This window comes from Phyllobates terribilis, unplaced genomic scaffold (genome assembly GCF_046119375.1).
Source record: "Phyllobates terribilis strain yellow unplaced genomic scaffold, ASM4611937v1 Scaffold_7__3_contigs__length_470593459, whole genome shotgun sequence".
Taxonomy (NCBI): domain Eukaryota; kingdom Metazoa; phylum Chordata; class Amphibia; order Anura; family Dendrobatidae; genus Phyllobates; species Phyllobates terribilis.
This window is the reverse complement of record NW_027362767.1, coordinates 29,900,261-29,922,939: the sequence shown is the minus strand read 5'-3', so window position 1 is coordinate 29,922,939 and position 22,679 is coordinate 29,900,261. Positions and strand designations below refer to the sequence as shown.

The following is a 22,679-nucleotide window of genomic DNA, read 5'->3' as shown; positions in this document are numbered from 1 at the left end:
CTGTGTGTGTGTATACAGTAGTATATACCTGTGTATGTGTATACAGTAGTATATACCTGTGTATGTGTATACAGTAGTATATACCTGTGTGTGTATACAGTAGTATATACCTGTGCGTGTATACAGTAGTATATACCTGTGCGTGTATACAGTAGTATATACCTGTGTGTGTATACAGTAGTATATACCTGTGTATGTGTATACAGTAGTATATACCTGTGTGTGTATACAGTAGTATATACCTGTGCGTGTATACAGTAGTATATACCTGTGCGTGTATACAGTAGTATATACCTGTGTGTGTATACAGTAGTATATACCTGTGTGTGTGCGTGTATACAGTAGTATATACCTGTGTGTGTGCGTGTATACAGTAGTATATACCTGTGCGTGTATACAGTAGTATATACCTGTGTGTGTATACAGTAGTATATACCTGTGTGTGTGTGTATACAGTAGTATATACCTGTGTGTGTATACAGTAGTATATACCTGTGTGTGTGTATACAGTAGTATATACCTGTGTGTGTATACAGTAGTATATACCTGTGTGTGTGCGTGTATACAGTAGTATATACCTGTGCGTGTATACAGTAGTATATACCTGTGTGTGTATACAGTAGTATATACCTGTGTGCGTGTATACAGTAGTATATACCTGTATACACCACGTGTGCTCAGCTTCCCACTGATGACTCCTCGCAGTCCTGTGACTCACGCTGCTCTGTATATGATCACAGGAGTGACGCTGCTCTGTATATGATCACAGGAGTGACGCTGCTCTGTATATGATCACAGGAGTGACGCTGCTCTGTATATGATCACAGGAGTGACGCTGCTCGGGGTGGGGATGTGGCTGCACCCGGAAAATGTGATGGAGGCGAAACATAAACCGACTGCAAATACAAGAGTTACACAACCATCAGAGAAAGCAACCGCTGCGGCCCCCAACTCTCCCGGGGCCCGGCCCACAAATCTGGGCAGTATTGCTAGTTTTCCGTTTACTATGCTTGTGTATTATGTGCTATTACTCCCTGGTATCAGCCATTACTGGGGAGAGGTGACTGTAGGACAGGAGACTAAAATCAGTTTCTCCCTGCTGAGAGTAGCAGCTGTCTGTGGAGCTCCAGGACTTCCAGGAGGAGGGTCGTCGTCTGCCTCTCTTCTCCCCAGGGAGAGGCAGGCTTACTGCGAGGCCGGCATGGCTTCCCAGCCTCCTATCCCCCGGTCTATGCCGGCGGGGGACAAGGAGCCACAACAACCGGCCCAGGGGGGAGAGAGGAGATCCAGTAGGGTGAAGAAAAACATACCCACCTACTCCAACCCCGAGACGGTTTATCACCCGCCCAGAGAGGGAGACCGGGGCACCCCAGGCCCCAGGAACAAGAGTCCAGCAAGATCTTGGGGGGAGATGAGCTCCAGCGAGTCCACAAGTTGCTTCTCCTCCCGAGTGGTTGCCATGCTACGAGAATACGAGGACGCCGGCAAAGCACTAACCCAGCTAAAAGAGGAGCTGCGGGAGGCCCGGGTCCTGAACACCCGGGCGTCCAACAAGTAGAGACCCGCGACCTCCCAGAGGTTTAAAGCCCTCAGAGACGAGGTGGTCAGGTTAGTGCTCCTCCGGGAGGGGATTGAGAAAAGCGCAGGTCCCTTCCTGGAGAGGTTTAAGAACCAGCGGCGGTTCTCCGAAATGAAGGGGTTTAACACCTCAGGAGAACTGCCAGCCGGCGTCCTTAGTGAAGAGGAGGAGGAGGATGAAGAGGTGACTGGAGTTCCAGGTGCTGGAGCCAGTGAGGGGCAGAGCCGGAGTTCCAGTGGTCTCCCTGCAGGGCAGAGGACTCCCAGAGCAGAGGTTGGAGTGTCGGTGGAGGAAGAGGAAGGAGGACTGCTGAGGGAAATCCGACTGCTGGAGTCTCCAGTGGACCTGACGCGGTTTTCCTTCGGGGAGGTCGATCCAGTGGAGGAGAAAAAAAAGAGGAAGAAGACCGGAGGAGCCGCACAGGAGGTGGTGAGTTACAAGTATGTACCAATGTCTGATGTTGCGCCTGCCACCTCCTGTGTAAACCCCACCAAACCTAAAGGCACGGGCTCTGCAGTGGGCTCGAGCCAGAGGCAAGGTGGGGAGAGGAGAAGGACGTCTGGCGATGCTGCCATCTGTGCGGGGAACAGTGCAGGGGGCGAGGCTGTGGAGGTGCTCACAGCGCCGGACATAGGGAGTTCTGTGGAGTTTCCCTCCCTGCCCTCTGCGGCTAAGCCGGTTATCACCGGGGCCGTGGAGGCCGGGAGGGATGTGAAAAAAACATCCGCCAAGAATACTGGGCGCACTGCTGCGACAGGGGGGCAGTGTGCCCCAGCGCCCAAAAAGGACAGTAAGGCCCCAAAATCTGTGGGTGCAGGGCGGGCAGCGGTGCCCAACAAACAGTCTGCCCAGCACAAGGAACAAAATGCTGCAGTAGGGGGGCGGGGCGCTCCAGGAGACGACCTGCAGAAAGCCAGCAGCAACCAAAAGAAAACGGGTGTGGTGCTGCAGGGAAAGGAGTCTCTGGGAGTGCTCCCCTCCCCTGGCCCAGCAGGTGTGAGTGCAGAGACACCAGACACAAGGGAGGAAGGAATGGAGGTGACTGTGGAAGGTGCAGAGAACAGCAGAGGTAATGGGGTGACAAGTAAAGGGAATGGAAATAGTGGTGGAGCAGATGGTGGGAGTAATGGTGGAGCAGATGGTGAGAGTAGTAGGAATGGTGGAAGTAGTGGTGCAGTGAATGATGATGCAGCAAATGGTGGGGGTAGTGGTGCAGTGAATGATGATGCAGCAAATGGTGGGAGTAGTGGTGTAGCAAATGGTGGGGGTAGTGGTGGAATGAATGGTGGGAGTAATGGTGTAGCAAATGGTGGGAGAAGTAGTGGAGTGAATGATGGGAGTGGTGGTCCTGCGAATGGTGGCAGTAGTAGTGGAGTGAATGGTGGGAGCAGCATTGGTGTTGGTGGGGGGGAAGTAGGCGATGGTCCCGCTGCCCCCCCCCCCCCCAGCATTGGCTGGGGCTTCAGCCCAAAGCTATTCAGAAGCTGTCAGTGCTGGGGGTAGTAGTGCGCCCTCGTCTGGTGGCCCTGGGGATAGTGACTTGCAACAGCAGCTCCTGGACGCCCTGAGGAGAGGGGAGAGCTCCATCACTGTAGAGGGGAGGGAGGTTGATCTGTCTTTCTGGATAGAGACATGGTCTTTCAGAGATAGAGGGGCAGAGACTGTCTGGTCTCTGCCGACAACGGGGCAGAGGAGTAACCGTAGGAACGTTGTCCGTCTCCAGTGGGTAAGCAAGGATGCCTGTCCTGATAGGTCGAAGGTGGTTGAGCTCCTGCTGGGGATGGGCTTTGCGGCATATGACATCTTTGCCTTGATCCATCCCTACGGGACCTCCTACTTCGATGTCAGCTTCGTGAGACCGGAGGGCCTTGAGCTTTTCTGGTCTCGCCATGAGCTGGCTCGGGGTCGCCCCGAATGGCATGGTCTCTTTCCCCTGGCAATAACCCGCCAAGATTCAGTCAGGAAAGTGACTGTTTTGACTAGTAACGAGTCACTTTCCTGTATGGACATTACCACCTGGGTGAGTCGATACGGAGAGGTCACCAATATTCCCAAAAAGAATCTGGATGACCATGGTATCTGGTCAGGGGCCTGGACCTTCATGGTGAAATTGAAGGTTTCGGGAAACACTGTTACCCATATCCCCTCCTCAACCTTTTTGGGGAGGGATAGGATCTTGATTTTTTACCGGGGGCAGCCTAAGGTCTGTCACAGGTGCGGTAGCCCCACACACTTCAGTGCGCAGTGTACCACCCAGAAATGCGCACTGTGTGGGGACCTCGGTCATCTTGCTGCTGCCTGTGGCAGGATTAGGTGTAACTTGTGTGGTGACCTCGGTCACCCGTTCAGTCGCTGTCCCCGTTCCTTCGACAATGCGGTCCTGAAAGCGGCGAGTGCGGGACAGGCGAAAGCCGGGACTAATCTTGCCGGTGAAGGGACCAGCAGAGGCGGGGGAGGCAGGGATCCGGTGAGGAGCAAGTTGCCGCCATCCAACATCAGGCGGCAGGAGCAGCGCCGTGGGGACAGGGGGCAGGGAGTAATGTCCCTAAACTCTGACCCAGGTACTTCACTTGCAGCTGAGGATCCTAAAGACAGCGAATTGAGCGAGGAGGTCAAGAGACTTGAAAGGGAAGAGCGAGAGGACGCCACGTCTTCCCAGGAACCCTCTTCTGGTGACAGTCTAGATGAGGGAGAGGGGGAGTGGTCACAGAAAAAGAAAAAGGGTAACAGGAAAACGGCCAGAGGTAGGAGGGGGACCAGGTCTTGAGCTGCCTCTTTGGAGTGCGACCCCTCTGACTCTCTGGCCGTGATCCAGGCGCCATTGGAGGGTTCAGCCGCCCCCCCTCTGGTGGATCTCTCCAACCGGTTCGGGGCTCTCCAGGACCTCCCTCTGGAGGGGGGAAGTGGGGACCATGGGGCCGGAGGTTGCGGACAAGGTGGTTGGGGCTCAGGAGATGGCTGGGTCTTCCTCTCGGGGGGCAAATACAAAGCCCTCTGGGTGGACGACTAACCCAGGACCACCAGACAAGGGCAAGAATGTATGTAAGGAGAGAATGGACGAGTCTGTTTGTCTTAAGCGCACTAAAAACCCGTCGTTATCGGAGGAAGAGGTTGGGACTGTCAGTGGTGGGAAGAAAAAGGCTATCTAATTCAATCAATCATGATGGCGGCACCCACCCCGTTGACGCTGGCAACTATTAACGTTTGCAGCATAAAGTCAGATGCGGCAAGGTACACGGCCTTTCATTTTCTCGGCCAACTTGACGCCGACATTTTGTTTTTGCAGGAGACCAGGTTGACCAATATATCAACCTTGCATAAAGCAAGGCGGGAGTGGAGGCATGGACCCTCCTACTGGTCTCTTGCGGCCGAGCCGTATAGCGGGGTGGCGGTCCTTTTTAAGACCGCAGCGGTTGAATGCAGACGAGTGATCGAATTAGAAATGGGGAGATGCTTGATCCTAGATGTCTCCATGGGGGGACAAGAGCTTCGGCTCATTAACATCTACGGTCCCCAGTCCAAGTGGGACCGCAAATGTCTCTTCCTGAAGATCAAACCTTTTTTATTTTCGAGTCGGCAGGTGGTCTTCGGAGGGGATTTCAACAACGTCACGAGATCCTGTGATAGAGGAGGTTCCGGAGACCAGCTGGCTTATGACTGCGTCGCGTTAAACAGGATAGTGAGTGAGGCTCGCCTGGTGGATGTCCACATCCGGCACCACCCGGGCGACACGGGATTCACCTTTTTTAGAGGTAGTCAGTGCAGGTCTAGGCTAGACAGGTTTTATTTGAAGGAGGAGGCCGTCTCTTCACCGTTGTCGGTTGTGGAGGTGGAGTTCTCCGATCACTGTTTGATTATGTTTTCTCTGAACGTTACAGAGACTCCTCGGATGGGAAGAGGTTATTGGAAGCTGAATTCGTCACTCCTTGAGGAAGAAGCTGTAAGACGGTCTTTTGAGGAATTCCTTCAGAGCCAGGTACCATTGCTGGGCCTAAGTAACACTAAGTCGGAGTGGTGGGAGATGTTCAAACATCGGGTGGCGAGATTCTTCCGGCAGCTCTCGAACCTCAGAAGCCTGAACAGGGATCGCCTGTATCAGAGCCTGAGGAGGAAACTTGAGCATCTTGTCTCGACTGGAGGTAGCCGCGAGGAGATCTCCAGAGTGAAGTCCTTGCTGAAGAGGTGTCAGTACGATAGGCACGCATCTTTGGTTTTCGAGAGGGACTACGGGAAGTACTGCTCGCCCGACCCTTACAGAAACTGTAAGATGTCAGTGAATAGTAAGATAGTGACGGGGCTGGTGGACAGTACGGGGTCCCTGAGAAGGTCCAGATCAGGGATCTTGGAGGTCGTCAGTTCCTACTACTCGCACCTCTTGGGAAGGAGGGAGCTGGATCGTGACGGGATGTTGGTTTTCCTGGCTGAATCTGTTCCTGAGCCAGGGGCTGACCTCTCGCTGGGCGGTTTGGCAGAAGCGATCAAAGAAGAGGAAGTGAGACTGGCGATCGATGGGCTTAGGCCCAAAAAGTCGCCAGGTCCGGATGGCTTAACATCCGAGTTCTTTAGGACCTTTAGGGACTCTTTGGTCCCCCTCTTGACTCAGGTGTTTAACGAGTGTCTCTCCTCGGGCACTCTGCCGAGATCATTAAGGAGGTCAGCTTTGATCATTTTGTCAAAGGGTAAGGATCCGTCACGCATTGAGAACTGGCGTCCCATAGCACTTCTCAATGTGGACAGGAAGATTTTGGCTAAGATACTTTTCAACAGGCTGGTGAAGTTTGCACCCCGGCTCCTTTCGGAGGTTCAGCACTGTTGCGTTCCTGGCCGTAGCACTTTTAGTGCTGTTCTAGGTGTCCGAGAGGCCGTGGAGCAAGGCAGGGCGGGCCTTTGGAAGGGGTTCTTGCTGACCCTGGATCAGGCAAAAGCCTTTGATCGGGTTAACCACGAGTACCTCTGGTCCACTCTTTTGAGGTATGGTCTGCCTGGAGGGTTTGTGGACTGGCTTAAGACCTTGTATGCAGGGGCTGAGACTTTCCCTCTGGTGAATGGGTGGATTGGACGACCTTTCGGGGTAGGGTCCGGTGTCCGTCAGGGCTGTCCCCTTAGCCCTTTGCTTTACGCATTTGCGATCGATCCCTTCCTCAGAAGGATCGATTGTGGACCGTTGGCGGGGGTGCGGATGGGCGGGGCGGCGCGGGAGGCTATCCTGAGGGTGGTGGCCTACGCGGATGATGTCACCGTCTTTGTTTCTTCGCAAGAGGAGGCAGCGGCGGTGATGTCAGAAGTGGAGTGCTACTCGGAGGCATCCGGGTCCAAGGTCAACCAGGATAAGTGTGAGAGTCTCTGGCTGGGAGGTGGAGATCCCGGTTTTGATCTTCCGGACACCCTCCCCGAACCCAAAGAACATGCCAAAGTCCTGGGCATCGAATTCGGCCAGGGTGATTACTCCACGAAAAACTGGGAAGGCAGAATCAAAGGTGTTGCCCAAAGAGTGGACCAATGGAGGGGTTGGTCTTTGACCCTGAGGGAAAGGGTTGGCCTGTGCAAAGCTTTCCTGCTCCCCTTGCTAATCTACCTGGGCAGCGTCTGTGTCTTGCCAGAGCCTCTCTGGACACGGGTCTACAGTCTGTTCTTCCAGATGTTATGGGGGAACAGACTGAACCTAGTCAAGCGGGAGGTCACTTACCGCACGAGGAGACTAGGGGGTTTGAATATGGTGAACCCCGTGGTGTTCCTAGTGAACACCTTCTTGAAAGTGAACGTGGCAAACCTCTGGAAAGAGAGGGCTCCTCCGTGGGTATTCTCCTGCAAGGGATGGTTTCAGCCTTTCTTCAAGGAATGGGAGACAGGGGGAAGATTGAAGGATCTTCGCACACCACACGGGCATCTCCCGGCTTATGTTACCCCGGTTCTGAAAATGATCCGCCGGTGGGGTCTGGGAATGTGGGAGGTGAGGTCCCTCCCGAGGAAACTCCTCGATATGAGGGTCTTGCTTTCTCATTTTCAGAGTCCATTGGCCCTCAAAGACTGCCCAAGTCGGGATCTGGAGGTTGGGTTGAGTTTGTTAAATTCTAGCAGGATCCCCGAGAAGTACTGGGACTTGACTTGGCGCTGCTTCCATGGTAAGCTGTATGTGAGGGACAATTTGAAGTACAGGAGCTCCGAGGACAGGAATTGCCCCCGTGAGGCTTGTGCCAACGTGCTGGAAAGCATGGAGCACTTACTGCTTCATTGTCCCTATAATACAGAGGTGTACAACAGGGTGGGGGCTTCCATTGGTTGGCCGCGGCTGGCTACTCTGTCCTATGCCGGGTGGGCCTATGGAACGTTCGGAGACCTTGGGAGAAGGGACCGAGACACTTTATTCATAGTCAGCGCAGTGGTAAGGTATTTCACGTGGAACGCACGAGTTTTAGTCTCGACGCAGAGTAAAATCCTCCATGTAGATGAAGTCTGTAGGAACATCCTAGGTGACCTGGTGAAGGTACGTTCTCTGGAGTATGAAGGACTGGGTGCCCGGAGGGCGGCCCGTCTCTGGAGGGGCTTTTCCTTCAGGGTGCCTTAGTCCGGTAGTACTCCTATATCCTGGTGGTGGGCTGATGTCTTTCCACCCTAGATTTTTGTTTCGTATTTCTGTCTCCTGAATAGAAGGTTTGCCGGCATCGAACTTGAGCCTTGGATGGTGAGTGTGTAGGTTGTGTTCTGTATATATTGTATATAATGTATAATAGGGGTTTTTAGTTAGGTTGGGTGGGGGATTTGGGGGGGTTCTTCATCAGCGGTGATAAGAGGACTGATCTGGCCTGGTCCAGGCCCCGCCTGGGGAAAAACTTTGGGGCCTGATCCTAGCTCGGAGTAATCCTGAACTTTGTGGCCAGAGCTGGTTCAGGGGTGGCGGGATAGTTAGTGTAGGTCTATGTTTTATGTATATATATTAAAAAATTACAAAAAAAATATAAAATATAAAATAAAAAAAAATATATATAAAAAAAAAAAAAAAACGTTTAAAATTGTTCATGTCACTATTGTATATATTGTTATTTTTGGTTCGCTGTGGTGTGAATGAGGTGCGGTAAGGGGGTGACTAAGGTCAGGCAGTGGGACCAGTAGGTTAGTGTTAGTTTCCGGTTGTATATACGGTATATTAGGTTTAGTGTTTTATTGTATATAATCTTGTATATAGGACGGTGTTTTATGTGTATATAGGACGGTGTGAGCGTTGTGTGGGGTTGTATATAGTAGTATGAATGAAGCTGGGCCGGGGGTTTTATAGGTTTTATAATAGTTATTTCTTCTCTATGTATATATTCCTGGAGGGATTCTGTTCTTTCTCTGTAGGTCGGATCTTATATTTCTGTGATTTGTGTCGGGTTTTTGTCGTCTTGTTCTGCAGTTTTGTTCTTATGTTTTGTGTCCTGTAATGTTTTCTTCTATAAATAAAAAAGACCTACAATCTATTACTCCCTGGTATCAGCCAGTTCAGGTTGGGGAGAAAGGGGTTGTTATGTAATTTAGTGGATTTTTGTCCTTTATTCCCAGTACATCAGTCCTGAGGTTACATGACAGCCCGACCTGAGCATCCATCTCTCTCCAACATCCTGATATTGACGGCTCCTCTGCGCTGCTGTGGCCCCAGGAGCATAAGCACGAGGCTCCGCTATCATGGGGCCCCAGGGGACAGATTGTATAAACAACATTTACATTCCTTCTACTTCTAGCCGGATGTTCAGTCCTATATATATATACAGTACAGACCAAAAGTTTGGACACACCTTCTCATTTAAAGATTTTTCTGTATTTTCTTGACTATGAAAATTGTACATTCACACTGAAGGCATCAAAACTATGAATTAACACATGTGGAATTATATACTTAACAAAAAAGTGTGAAACAACTGAAAATATGTCTTATATTCCAGGTTCTTCAAAGTAGCCACCTTTTGCTTTGATGACTGCTTTGCACACTCTTGGCATTCTCTTGATGAGCTTCAAGAGGTAGTCACCGGAAATGGTCTTCCAACAATCTTGAAGGAGTTCCCAGAGATGCTTAGCACTTGTTGGCCCTTTTGCCTTCACTCTGCGGTCCAGCTCACCCCAAACCATCTCGATTGGGTTCAGGTCTGGTGACTGTGGAGGCCAGGTCATCTGGCGTAGCACCCATAGTACCCGGAGTAGAGTCTCCTGTCCTCCAGACCCGGGTACCATCCGCACATTGAAATGCATGTATTCCGCATGTACAGATGCAGTGATGCAGATATTAAGCGATTCAATGCAAGTCAATGGCGGTGAAAACGCCGCTCTTCTGCAAAATAATTGATAGTGCTGCGTATTTTTCCGCAATGATAATCCACAGCGGAAATTTCCGCAGCATGTGCACAGCACAATGCGGATTATCATTGGGGAACATGGCGGAATTGCCGCTGCGGAAACGCTTAAAAAACGCATAGGGGGGCACATAGCCTAATACATAAAGTGGTGGTAAAGTGTGGTGCAAAAGTTAAGCCGGTGTGGAAAATATTCTTCTGGGTAACCAATAACACCAAACAGGTAATAATGTTCATTATTTTCATATGTAGGTTGAAACTCAGTCAGTAACTAAAACAGAAACAGCAGTGTGGGAGGTTTAAAACTGCGCCAAACTTCGCTACAAAGGTGAGGCTGTAAAAGACAGACTCATGTCACAGGTCATTAACTATGGTGAGACTGAGCAGAGCAACAAGACACCAGGTAGTTATACTGCATCAGCAAGGGGTCTCCCAGCAAAGACTTCACAACAGGGTGGGGCTTCAGGATGGCTGTTCAAGCTCAAGACATTAGCAACATTGAGGACTGTAGACGCTGTGGTCGGCCAAGGAGACTTAGTGCAGCAGATGAAAGACACATCATGCGTCTTTCCTTTCAAGTAAGACGTCCAGCAGTGCCATCAGCTCAGAACTGGCAGAAACCAGAGGGACCAGCTGCTCCCATAAGTCTTGCCAGAAGTGATCTTCAGGGAAGAGTTGTAGTTAGAGCCCCAGACCTTCCATATGGAAACAAGAGCAGCATCCATCCGATATCATTAAAAACGAGGAGTCCTGAGGGTGATGATCCGGCCTCGGAGCCCTGATCTCACCTCATTCAGTCGGTCTGGGATCCCAGGTTAATTGATAACAATAAACTATTGATACTTCTATCTATGAAGCTTCTGACTCAGCAGCATTGTTTCCACAACTGCCTATAACTTTTGCACAGTCCTGTGTGTAGACCAGAGTGCAGCTACAGCTGTATGTGCTAAGATGTATGCAAACACTGAGTATATGAAATCTGCCATATAGACTATACTTATAGAGTAAATGTGCTTAGCGCACAGATTAGCATGTCTGATAGGAAAGGTCAGGGTCCCATCAATAAAGGTCGCCTTGTCGTGACTGGTGGGCTCACAGGAATTGGCCAATATTGTGGGTTAAGGGCCTTCATTTTATTATAAGTGGAGTCTTTATGGCAGAAATGCAGTTTATGTTTCATAAATTCAAAGTTTTCAGAAATCTCAGGGCACGGTGTCTGCTGCACTCTTTGATCTGTCTGTCTGTCTGTCTGTCTCATTCATAGTACCCAGCCTTGCAGTCACTGCCTGGGTGTCTTCCCGTCCTTCCTTCGACGTCGGCTCTTTTGCACTTTGTGCAGAACGTTCCTTTCTTATCTTGGGATCTCACATATAAACTTTCACTCTTTCGCTCTGCAGCATTATCGGAGTCGGGATTGACGGGGTCATTTTAATTACTTTCTTTTACCTATGAAGTTAGCAAACATGACCCCTTTACTGTCAATCCTCCTGTCAGCCGGCGGCCTCGCTCGCCTCCGTATTGTGACATTTTACAGTACTGTACCCCTAAATATAACCCGAAGCCTGAAGCCGGTGGGAGCAGATCGCTCAGACGTCCTATTACAGCCATCAGATGTGAGCGGCCCGGCAGCCGGGGGTTTATTTTCTCTTCAATTAAATTGTTTAAATCTGCAGTTCTCGCTGGCACTTGTGATATGGAGGAGAAATAAACACCCCCCCGCCTGTTTATTTGTGCTCCTTCACTGGCAACGCTCTAACCAAGGGAAAAGGGGGGTCCGGACCCTCAAAGCTGACTCCTTACAATGCACTCAGCGACATTTATCTGATATTTATGTATCTGCATGTGGAGATGGCGCTTTACACTCAGTGCTTGTGAAAGTAATGGAGATAAGCGTAAAATGCCTCCTGCACCGCTTATCCAGGCTATTCCACCTTCTTGTAAATACACCTAAATCATCATAGAAAGAAAAGTTCTAGAACTTTCCATTATACTTTGTATTTAACACGCGAGACCTCCGCTTGCTGTCAGTGGCTGTAAACTTGTACAGACCCAATACTTCTCACAGCTGAAGGAATTTACATTGTAGCAAAGTATCAGGAGGGAGATTTGTGCTGGTGCTGTGTGTTGTTGATCACAGAGGATACATTGTAGCAAACCCTCTGCTGTGAGATGTATGAAGTCTGTACAGGATTTTAGCCTGTTTTGCCACCCATTAAAGGGATTGTGCAAGACTATCCATAGTACAGGTCATCAATATGAGACCGATGGGGGGGGGGGGGGGGTCCGACACAAGAAAATGGGAAACAAAGTGCTTTATTCAGCAGCGGCTACTAAGCAATGTACAGGGTTGAGCTTGGTACCTGGCTTAGTTCCCTCTGCTGCCTGAGTGGTCATACAAGGTGTAGGACCCCCACCTGTCTTAATATGTCCGTCCTGGACAACCCCTTTAAGTTAACTTTTTTAAGCATCTAATGCCAGGTATTAGAGCTAAATGATGGGCATGACGGCAGTGGGACCACCTTGCACCAGACATGGCAGAGGTGTTTGCCCCCTGTGTATCCAGCTATTGATTAAATGCTTTGCCAGGTAGAGGGGGCACAGTCAGGCGGCATTATTAGGGAGGGCACTGTACAGAGAAGAGGTTGGTACGGTCTGTGGGGTGTGGTGGGCTAGGGCTCACTCTCCCCCTGTACCGCACAGCCCCTGACCTGCTGACCTGCCCCCTCCTGTGTATCCTCAGTGTTTACATTTATTGTTCTTTATTTATTTGATACTTTGTTGCTTTTCCCCCGGATCCTCTTCCCACGGTCACATTTTCTGTGCGTGGCTCTGACTCCATAAACTCTGGATAATTACATGCAGGAATCAATATTGTATGAGATTAGCGAGCTCCCGGCGTCTGTCTCGTGGTGCGTTCTGTGATATTATCGAGGATAACAACATAAAACCCGCAGCAGCTGCGGCCGAGAGCGAGACACAGCGCGGAGTATAGAGGGCGATCCTCCGCCCCTCACCCACCATCATTAGGTGATTAAAGGGGATGAGGAGTAGACGGAACATTCTGGGCTCAATGCAAAATCTGTCCCAGGGCCCCACCTGCCACTTATAGTACTGGAGGCTTCTCATGTAACAGACGGGCCCTCGGGCCCCATCAGACACAGGGGCCCAGGTGCACCTGCTACCTCTGCAGTCCCTATTGTCAGAGGGGAGATGTACAAGGAGAGATTACTTTATAACCCAATGAATGAAACAATGTATCTCTGGATTCCAGATTGCTACATGTTATCGGCAGATACATTGTCCGATCTGCAGATGTGGGATGGCCAGGAAATTGGCGAAGGTGAATGATGTTGTGTTTTCTCTATAAGGGAAACTTGCGACAAAATCATTACATTCGCTCAGAAAGTATGGCGAACGAGTACGACAGGCGAGATCTTTTCTAATGGCGGATAGACAGAAAGTTTTATTCCAGCTGGCGGAGATGAAGGCGCTGTGCCAGTGACGCGGGTGATGCTGACGCCCCGTGAGTCGCCGATCCTTGGCCTCGTTAGCCGGATTTATTCTCCGTCCCGCCAGGCGACGCTTCCTCGAAGGTATTCAGTGCCGCTTTAATGAGCGCATCCTGCGTCTGAGAAGAGCTCAGCCTCTAATCTCTGGAATTGTGCAGGCGCCATGACAGAGAGACGGAGCAAAATGGGGGTCAAGTGAGGTGTGCCGTGCAAATCCTGGATTGTGGGGACGTTCAGCGGGCGGATAGAGATTAGCAAAAAAAGGAATAGGAAAGAGATCTTCACCGAGGCTGCAGCGATCAGAGTCTGGATACTTTATAAAGGCCGCGTTCACACGTTCAGTATCTGATCAGTATTTGCAAGTCAAAACCTGGACAGGAATAGTAGAATAGAAACTCGTCACCACTTCTGTATTATCATCCACTCCTGGATTTGGCTTTCAAATACTGATGTAAAATACTGACCAAATACTGAACGTGTGAACGTAGCCTTAAAGAGAGTCAGACGACCGTCCTGCATCACCTGGGCTCACCGCCATATTGTCACCACCCATCTTCTTGCATTGATTTGATTAATATTTGCATGGACGAGCCGACACCTGCGATATTCCTCTCTACCTTCATGTTTAATATAAATTTACTAATGAATTTCTCATCCTCTTCCATCACGTTGCAGCATTTTCTGGGTAGTGACCACCAGTACGACCAGCACTAAAGTTGGGTTTTCTCCCAGTTTTCCCAGTCTCCTGCAAGTTTGTGATACTTCCCTCGAAATATCCAGGCACGTTCGGCCATTCAGGACTCTTTTGTAAAACTTCATTGACAACTCATTCGAGCTACTTTGGTGACCACATTGGTTGTCAGACAACTTTATCAGACTCATTTTCCTTCACAAAGTGTTTAGTTTTCACTTTTGCGCTTTTACTTTCTCCTCCTGTTCTTCCATAACTTTTTTTTTATGTTTCCGTATGAAGACTTGTTTCTTTTTACTGGACAATGACAACATTCATTTCAGCAGGAAATTTGCAGAAAATGCAAAATGTTAAATGCTGGAAAAAAACAAACAATTCCACCATTGTGTTTGACCAGGTAACATGATTCTCCTGGAGGACGACGGTGCGACCAAACATATCAATTTTTTAATTAATATTATTTAAATGGAAGATTAAAAAAAATATATATATATGATTTGTGTCACCTTTCTCGAAGATCTGTAACTTTTTCTTTATTTTTAAATATATATATATATATTGTATATACGGATCAGTTAATTTCCAGTAATTTCATTATACGAGCGGATTGACTTGGAGCTGTAAAAATTAACAATTGTTCCGGAAGTGTTTCCTTTCCAATGTTCTTACACTACAAATCCCAGAGTTCCCGGTTCTGCTGCCATAACAAAATCTGGAACACACATGTGATATAAAACTCTCACAAAATGTAATCCCCCCCCATATGTTCCCGTAGGTGCCAAGTGCAGTAAAACCGTTATAGGATCCTATTCCCACTAATTCTGTTATTCCAGGTGTAGTAAGAGGCGAATTTGGGTAAAATAAACATTCTGCGATACAGATTTACAGTGGCAAAAAATGGGCGCAAGGGACTCCTAAACTGGACTGTGCCTGTCAGCGGCCGCATGGCAGGTGTAAGGGTCTGTGCGAATATTAACAGCGCTCACAGCGGGGTACAAATATTTCCTGAATCAGGTGCTTGGTTTGTTTTTGTTTTGTTTGTTTTTTAGATTTCCTTTTTTTGTCTTTGACTTTACCCTTTCATTGTGTTTTGAATTATCTTATTTATTTTATTTTTGGGTTAGTTAGTTATAGATTTTTTTTGTTATTTTCCATTAAATTATTTTATTATTTACAGTTGCAGTCATAATTATTTCCCCTCTCCCTTTCTAAAAATCAGTTTATTAGCAACATTTCCAAACCTTCCAAAGTGGTTTCTCCAAATTCACCACAAAATGTCCCTTTTACTGACTCCTGCCATCTCGGGATTACTCATCCCTTCAGTGTCTTTAGAACTTAGTAGTGTCCCTCTGACTGTTATAACCTGCTGCTCTTCTGGCTGTTATAACCTGCTGCTCCTGTGGCTGTTATGACCTTCTGCTCCTCTGGCTGTTATAACCTGCTGCTCTTCTGGCTGTTATAACCTGCTGCTCCTGTGGCTGTTATGACCTTCTGCTCCTCTGGCTGTTATAACCTGCTGCTCTTCTGGCTGTTATAACCTGCTGCTCCTGTGGCTGTTATAACCTGCTGCTCCTGTGGCTGTTATGACCTGCTGCTCCTGTGGTTGTTATGACCTGCTGCTCCTGTGGCTGTTATGACCTGCTGCTCCTGTGGCTGTTATGACCTGCTGCTCCTCTGGCTGTTATGGCCTGCTGCTCCTGTGGCTGTTATGACCTGCTGCTCCTGTGGCTGTTATGACCTACTGCTCTTCTGGCTGTTATGACCTGCTGCTCCCCTGGCTGTTCTATGTGAGATACAGTACAGACCAAAAGTTTAGACACACCTTCTCATTTAAAGATTTTTCTGTATTTTCTTGACTATGAAAATTGTACATTCACACTGAAGGCATCAAAACTATGAATTACCACATGTGGAATTATATACTTAACAAAAAAGTGTGAAACAACTGAAAATATGTCTTATATTCTAGGGTCTTCACAGTAGCCACCTTTTGCTTTGATGACTGCTTTGCACACTCTTGGCATTCTCTTGATGAGCTTCAAGAGGTAGTCACCGGAAATGGTCTTCCAACAATCTTGAAGGAGTTCCCAGAGATGCTTAGCACTTGTTGGCCCTTTTGCCTTCACTCTTCGGTCCAGCTCACCCCAAACCATCTCGATTGGGTTCAGGTCTGGTGACTGTGGAGGCCAGGTCATCTGGGATAGCCCCCCATCACTCTCCTTCTTGGTCAAATAGCCCTTACACAGCCTGGAGGTGTGTTTGGGGTCATTGTCCTGTTGAAAAATAAATGATGGTCCAACTAAACGCAGACCGGATGGAATAGCATGCCGCTGCAAGATGCTGTGGTAGCCATGCTGGTTCAGTATGCCTTCAATTTTGAATAAATCCCCAACAGTGTCACCAGCAACGCACCCCCACACCATCACACCTCCTCCTCCATGCTTCACGGTGGGAACCAGGCATGTAGAGTCCATCCGTTCACCTTTTCTGCGTCACACAAAGACACGGTGGTTGGAACCAAAGATCTCAAATTTGGACTCATCAGACCAAAGCACAGATTTTCACTGGTCTAATGTCCATTCCTTGCGTTCTTTAACACAAACAAGTCTCTTTTGCTTGTTGCCTGTCCTTAGCAGTGGTTTCCTAGCAGCTATTTTACCATGAAGGCCTGCTGCACAAAGTCTCCTCTTAACAGTTGTTGTAGAGATGTGTCTGCTGCTAGAACTCTGTGTGGCATTGACCTGGTCTCTAATCTGAGCTGCTGTTAACCTGCGATTTCTGAGGCTGGTGACTCGGATAAACTTATCCTCAGAAGCAGAGGTGATTCTTGGTCTTCCTTTCCTGGGGCGGTCCTCATGTGAGACAGTTTCTTTGTAGCGCTTGATGGTTTTTGCAACTGCACTTGAGGATACATTCAAAGTTTGCCCAATTTTTCGGACTGACTGACCTTCATTTCTTAAAGTAATGATGGCCACTCGTTTTTCTTTACTTAGAATTTGCATTATGGCAAGAAAAAAGCAGCTAACAGTCTATTCAGTAGGACTATCAGCTGTGTATCCACCAGACTTCTGCACAACACAACTGATGGTCCCAACCCCATTTATAAGCCAAGAAATCCCACTTATTAAACCTGACAGGGCACACCTGTGAAGTGAAGACCATTTCCGGTGACTACATCTTGAAGCTCATCAAGAGAATGCCAAGAGTGTGCAAAGCAGTCATCAAAGCAAAAGGTGGCTACTTTGAGGAACCTAGAATATAAGACATATTTTCAGTTGTTTCACACTTTTTTGTTAAGTATATAATTCCACATGTGTTAATTCATAGTTTTGATGCCTTCAGTGTGAATGTACAATTTTCATAGTCAAGAAAATACAGAAAAATCTTTAATGAGAAGGTGTGTCCAAACTTTTGGTCTGTACTGTATATAGTCAGACACCAGCTTCTGGCAGCATTCCTGAGGAATTTTATTCCATTTCTCATAGGCAATGGCTTCCAGACCACTATTTTTCATGGGTTTGGCTCTGCAGCCGCCTTCTTCACCCCCTCCTCCCCTCCAAATATTTTCTATGGGGTTCCAGTCAGGCGACAGAGACGGCCTCTCTCATTGATTTAATACAAACCGAAAAAAGTTTATTAACTTTGCTAATAAATTAAATTTACAATGGAGGAAAGTGGGATAATTCTGCTGCAACTGTATCTTTTTTATTAGTTTTCTACTTAATAATTTTTGTTATTTGTGATTTTTTTTTTTTATTCTTTTTTTATATGATTTGCTTTTATTAATCGTGTTGTATTTATTTTTTCTATTCTTTCTTATTCTGCATTTTATCTATTTTGCTTTATTTTTATTTTTTAGGGGGGTATTTTATCACATCTTCAGCCATTTCTGATTAATTCAGATGGCGAGTGGCTGTCACCCAGCTTTCCTCAAACCCTGAATGGCTAACGGATCTGCATAGGGTGACTCCCTCAGCAATCTGCAGCACTCCACCCAACCTGTCCTGAGGCTGCGGCTGTCAGGGCATGCTGGGAGTTGTAGTTTGCCAGCAGTGGGGGTGCTGCATTGTTCTGACCCCCGGCTGTGGTGTAATAAGATGCATCTTCTTTGCGTTTCCCCATTGTAGCCACATTTATATGGCGTTTCTCTGGATACTTTTGCCCTTCGTGCCTTGTTTTATCAGTTCACGCTGTGAATAACGAGGAATGTGCAGGATTTTGTGTATTTTCTGTGTATTGGATACGGGTGTAAACTTAGTAACACATTCCAGGCTCGTGATCACGCCGAAATTCTAGAGTAATGGAAGTCACGACTCAGTCACGAAACAAGAGCTCCTGTGTCCTATGTACATGGCAGGAGTCTGCAACCTGTGCTGAGCGGCCCTGATCCCCCAGCCTGCAGCTCTCCGGCTGCTCCAAAACCATACCTTATACTCCACTCACCTCCAGAGCTGCACTCGCAACTCTGCCGCTTGGACATGAAATCTGATTGGAACAAGAGATCTTGTTGGTTTGTAGTATTCACAGAAGAACTAAAGGTAGGGAAGGGGTTAAAAAAAAGTATATCAGATCTGTAAAATGATAATTTAATATGGAAGACACCGGACAATGAGACAGTCAGAGGCAAATGGTGAACGCCGAGATATCATCAGATGCAGCTGGGACTCCGAATAAGAAAGGGACAGTGTCACATATAGAGAAAAAAAGCTCATTGTGTCCTCACAGATGATAACAGCAACATAGAAATAATCATCGATACAGACGACACAAAGGAAAGAGAAATTCATATTTATCAGAATCTGCCCCAATATCCTCTCCAAATGCTACTATATAATACTGTACAAGAATACAACTATAATACTGCCCCCTATATACAAGAATATAACTGCTATAATACTGCCCCTATGTACAAGAATATAACTACTATAATACTGCTCCTATATACAAGAATATAACTACTATAATACTGCTCCCTATGTACAAGAATATAACTACTATAATACTGCCCCCTATGTACAAGAATATAACTACTATAATACTGCTCCTATGTACAAGAATATAACTACTATAATACTGCCCCCTATGTACAAGAATATAACTACTATAATACTGCTCCTATGTACAAGAATATAACTACTATAATACTGCTCCTATGTACAAGAATATAACTACTATAATACTGCTCCTATGTACAAGAATATAACTACTATAATACTGCCTCTATGTACAAGAATATAACTACTATAATACTGCTCCTATGTACAAGAATATAACTACTATAATACTGCCCCTATGTACAAGAATATAACTCCTATAATACTGCCCCCTATATACAAGAATATAACTACTATAATACTGCTCCCTATGTACATGAATATAACTACTATAATACTGCCCCCTATATACAAGAATATAACTACTATAATACTGCCCCTATGTACAAGAATATAACTCCTATAATACTGCCCCCTATATACAAGAATATAACTACTATAATACTGCTCCCTATGTACAAGAATATAACTACTATAATACTGCTCCTATATACAAGAATATAACTGCTATAATACTGCTCCTATGTACAAGAATATAACTACTATAATACTGCTCCTATGTACAAGAATATAACTACTATAATACTGCTCCTATGTACAAGAATATAACTACTATAATACTGCCTCTATGTACAAGAATATAACTACTATAATACTGCTCCTATGTACAAGAATATAACTACTATAATACTGCTCCTATGTACAAGAATATAACTACTATAATACTGCCCCTATGTACAAGAATATAACTACTATAATACTGCCCCTATGTACAAGAATATAACTCCTATAATACTGCCCCCTATATACAAGAATATAACTACTATAATACTGCTCCCTATGTACATGAATATAACTACTATAATACTGCTCCTATGTACAGGAATATAACTACTATAATACTGCTCCTATGTACAAGAATATAACTACTATAATACTGCCCCTATGTACAAGAATATAACTACTATAATACTGCCCCCTATATACAAGAATATAACTACTATAATACTGCTCCCTATGTACATGAATATAACTACTATAATACTGCTCCTATGTACAGGAATATAACTACTATAATACTGCTCCTATGTACAAGAATATAACTACTATAATACTGCTCCTATATACAAGAATATAACTACTATAATACTGCTCCTATGTACAGGAATATAACTACTATAATACTGCTCCTATGTACAAGAATATAACTACTATAATACTGCTCCTATATACAAGAATATAACTACTATAATACTGCTCCTATGTACAAGAATATAACTACTATAATACTGCCCCTATATACAAGAATATAACTACTATAATACTGCCCCCTATGTACAAGAATATAACTGCTATAATACTGCCCCTATGTGCAAGAGTATTACTACTATAATACTGCCCCTATATACAAGAATATAACTACTATAATACTGCCCCTATATACAAGAATATAACTACTATAATACTGCCTCCTATGTACAAGAATATAACTAGTATAATACTGCCCCTAAGTACAGGAATATAACTACTATAATACTGCTCCTATGTACAAGAATATAACTAGTATAATACTGCCCCCTATGTACAAGAATATAACTACTATAATACTGCCCCCTATGTACAAGAATATAACTACTATAATACTGCCCCCTATGTACAAGAATATAACTACTATAATACTGCCCCTATATACAAGAATATAACTACTATAATACTGTCCCTATTTACAAGAATATAACTACTATAATATTGCTCCTATATACAAGAATATAACTACTATAATACTGCCCCTATGTACAAGAATATAACTACTATAATACTGCTCCTATGTACAAGAATATAACTACTATAATACTGCCCCTATGTACAAGAATATAACTACTATAATACTGCCCCTATGTACAAGAATATAACTACTATAATACTGCTCCTTATGTGCAAGAATATAACTACTATAATACTACTCCCTATGTACAAGATTATAACTACTATAATACTGTCCCTATGTACAGGAATATAACTACTATAATACTGCTCCTATGTATAAGAATATAACTACTATAATACTGCTCCTATATACAAGAATATAACTACTATAATACTGCTCCTATGTACAAGAATATAACTACTATAATACTGCCCCTATATACAAGAATATAACTACTATAATACTGCTCCCTATGTACAATATTATAACTACTATAATACTGCTCCTATGTACAAGAATATAACTACTATAATACTGTCCCTATGTGCAAGAATATAACTACTATAATACTGCCCCTTTATACAAGAATATAACTACTATAATACTGTTCCTATGTACAAGAATATAACTACTATAATACTGCCCCTAAGTACAAGAATATAACTACTATAATACTGCCACTATGTACAAGAATATAATTACTATAATACTGCACCCTATGTACAAGAATATAACTACTATAATACTGCCCCTAAGTACAGGAATATAACTACTATAATACTGCTCCTATATACAAGAATATAACTACTATAATACTGCTCCTATATACAAGAATATAACTACTATAATACTACCCCTATGTACAGGCATATAACTGCAATTATTGTGCCCTTTTGTTGCCCCTTGGTATCGCTGGGTTTTCCTCCTGCAGTTCTGTGATGTGTGTAGTGGGATTTTTCCAGCAGATTCTCCCGTTTGTGAATCCTTGATGGAGGAGGCCGGGGTTTGTATGGAGATCAGGGCTGGAGACGCCATTGGTGTTTCTTGTGTGGTCATACAGGGGTCCGGGAGGTCAGGGGGCCATGATGACCTCTTGGCCCCATACACTGTTCTTCCACAGGGGCCCCTTCTGTCTGCGTCCGCCCCTGTTGGAGGTAATTAATATTTCATGGCGGGCATCGCCCCGTTTTATGTAGTGCTGGATTATGAAAGTTGATCTTGCTCCAGCTTCGCTCTCTATATGCTCCGCCATCATAAACACCGCTGCACCCGCTGAATGGTTGGCAGCGCCGGGCGATCACTCTCCATCTGAGCCATTTATGAGAAGCATAATAACCCTGTGTGGTCTGCTGGATCCCGGGCACCGGCGGGCACTTAAAGCTTTGTCGTCTGTGTATTTTTTTCCGATTTTATGAGATATACTTTGCCATAAACTTTACTGCCCTCTCCAAGTGCAGCTCCGTCCGGTATGGCGCTGCCATGTACCTTGCAATGTGTGGGACATAAAATATTACGGCCTGAAATTCCCTCTTGGCTTCTAATTCTCCGTCCATGAAATGGAAACACATTTGTGGGAAGTTCATGTTTCTAATGTTACTGTAATGCCGGAGTTTGGGGTCCGCGCTCCGCCCTATACCCGTAGATTTCCTCCGCCAGGTGGACTGGCTGCGGGTGATGATGCCGGGTCCATTGTACCAGATGAGGATTTCACCTTAATGAAATAAAAAAAAAAAAAAAGTCTTATCTGCTTCCGGGAAAGTTGGGTGACAACCAATATGGCCGACTTTATTGACTTCTTACCCTAAAAATTGTCG

General features: G+C 45.9%; 1 protein-coding gene across 6 annotated transcripts in view; it reads left to right on the top strand.

Moving 5' to 3' along the window:
• Positions 1 to 22,679, top strand: part of CLMN (calmin) — a 177,303-nt gene that overhangs the window by 105,043 nt on the left and 49,581 nt on the right. The window contains exon 1 of one of the 6 annotated variants that reach the window (XM_073638337.1): positions 5,459 to 5,555. The exons of the other annotated variants lie outside the window; for them this stretch is intronic. The gene's annotated coding sequence lies outside the window, so the exon portion shown is untranslated. Of the gene's footprint in view, positions 1 to 5,458; positions 5,556 to 22,679 lie in introns of those variants that run through there. 6 annotated transcript variants of the gene reach the window in all.